At 53.9% G+C, this 2,170-nt stretch overlaps 1 pseudogene; it reads right to left on the bottom strand.

Annotated features, from left to right (window-relative positions):
• Positions 1 to 465: 465 nt before the first annotated feature.
• Positions 466 to 672, bottom strand: LOC144489227 (U2 spliceosomal RNA; annotated as a pseudogene).
• Between the last annotated feature and the right edge of the window lie 1,498 nt (positions 673 to 2,170).

The raw sequence follows: 2,170 nt of genomic DNA, 5'->3' as shown, positions 1-2,170 counted from the left end.
CTTTATCTTTTTTCTATTCTTTCAATAGTTACAGTGGGTGTGATCTTCTGGCACTTTACTTTGGCGGGATCTTCCGGCCGTGCTGACAGCACGCCCCCGCTGTGTGTTTCCCAAAGGTATGGAGTGGAATCAATGGGAAAATCCCATTGATATTCGCGGGACTGGAATGCCGGCCAACGGCGTACCTCCCCCCACCACTGAGAAAAACATCATGGGGAGGGCAGAGAATCCCAGCAAATATCTCCTTTGTACTATGGTAGACTACCAAGAATCTCACAAAATTAATTGTTTAATACATTCTTAACTTCCGCCCAGTAAATTAATAGGGACAGTGGCAGATTTTTTTTTTAATACTTTTCCAATTCAATCAAATCAAATCCAATTCAGAGTCTCAACAAGTTGAGACATTTCAGATCCAGGCTGACAAGACAGGACGGGAGACCAAAACCACCCTGTCCTGGGCCTGATCTACATGAGCCAAGCTGATTGGAGAAGGGGGAGGATCCTCCTCCAAGACTTGAGCTCATTTGCATCTTAGCCAAAAGGCCGAGATGCCGCTTTTAAAAATTGCTTCGTATGAAACATATGAAGCCTCAGCGTAACCTAATGACCTCAACCAAGTGCAGGCGATCCATACTACACTTGATCTTAGCCAAAAGGCCGAGAAGCGATAGGGACAGTGGCAGATGTTTAAGGAGATGTTTCATAACTCTCAACAAATACAGATAGCATCGAGAAAGAAAGACTCTACAATAAGGACACACCATCCACAGTTAACTAAGGATGGTATCAAATTGAAAGTAAAAATGTACAATGCTGCCTGAGATTAACACATTTTAGAAACCAGCAAAGGATGACTACAAAAAAACTGAAGAGAGAAATTGGAGTATGAAAGAAAATCAGCAGGAAATGTGACCACAACCAGAAAAAGCTTCTCCAAATGGGTGGCATAGTAGCACAGTGGCTAGCACTGCTGCCTCACAGTGCCAGAGACCAGGATTCGATTCCCAGCTTGGGTCACTGTCTGTGTGGAGTTTTCACATTCTCCCTGTGTTTGCATAGGTTTCATCCGGGTGCTCCGGTTTCCTCCCACAGTCCAAAGATGTGCGAGTTAGGTGGATTGGCCATGCTAAATTGCCCCTTAGTGTCAGGGGGACTAGCTAGGGTAAATGTATGAGGTTATGGGGATAGGGCCTGGGTGGAATTGTGGTTGGTGCAGACTTGATGGACCGAATGGCCTCCTTCTGCACTGTAGGATTCAAAGATAAGTATATGCGGCGGGGGGGGGCGGGGGGGGGGCGGCGGGGGGGGGGCGGCGGGGGGGGGGGGGGGGGGCGGGGGGGGGGGGGGGGCGGGGGGGGGGGGCGGCGGGGGGGCGGCGGGGGGGGCGCGGGGGGGGCGGGGGGGGCGGGGGGGGGCGGGAGGGCGGGGTGGGGGGCGGGGGGGCGGCGGGGGGGGCGGGGGGGTGGCGGGGGGGGGGGGGGGCGGGGGGGGGGGGGGGGGGGGCGGGGGGGGGGGGGGGCGGGGGGGGGGGGGGGCGGGGGGTGGGGGGGATTCTCCGGCCATTCACAATGACAGGATTCTCTGGTCCCACTGGCAGCGCACCCCCTCCCTCAGGTTTCATGGCGACATGGGGTGACATCAATGGAAATCTCATTGCCAGCGGTGGGACCAGAGAGTCCCACCGCCAGTGAACAGCGCGCCACCTCCCTGCTGCAGAGAAACATGTGGCTGGGAGGCTAGTGAATTCCCCCCAAGGAAATGGCAGAGAGTTTGAGTGAATATTTTGTCCCTGTCTTCACAGTAAAAGACGTAGAAAGCATCCCAAGAACAATAGAAAATCAAGAGGCAAAGGGATGGAGGAACTACAGATAACCATGATCACTTGAGGAGAAAATACCAGGAAAGCTACTGGGACTTTGGGCTGACAGGTCTCCTGGATACACATATCTCAATGAAGTGGCACACTGCCCAGCTATCTGTCCCTCTCTTGCACTGAACCTTGTGTCCTTTGTTGCAAGAGATAACTCCGATGTGCCTGGCCCCTCTGGAGTTGCCAGTCCCCCTGTTGTTCCCACTATAGCACTCCATGCAGACAGAGACGACACCTCAGAGGAAGGCCCCAAGGAGTTCTCCGTGGTCAGTCCACCAGTGCAGATGCTGTCACCAC

This window comes from Mustelus asterias, unplaced genomic scaffold (genome assembly GCF_964213995.1).
Source record: "Mustelus asterias unplaced genomic scaffold, sMusAst1.hap1.1 HAP1_SCAFFOLD_2023, whole genome shotgun sequence".
Classification (NCBI taxonomy): domain Eukaryota; kingdom Metazoa; phylum Chordata; class Chondrichthyes; order Carcharhiniformes; family Triakidae; genus Mustelus; species Mustelus asterias.
Note: the sequence above shows the minus strand (reverse complement) of the source record. Positions and strands in the feature narration are given on the sequence as shown.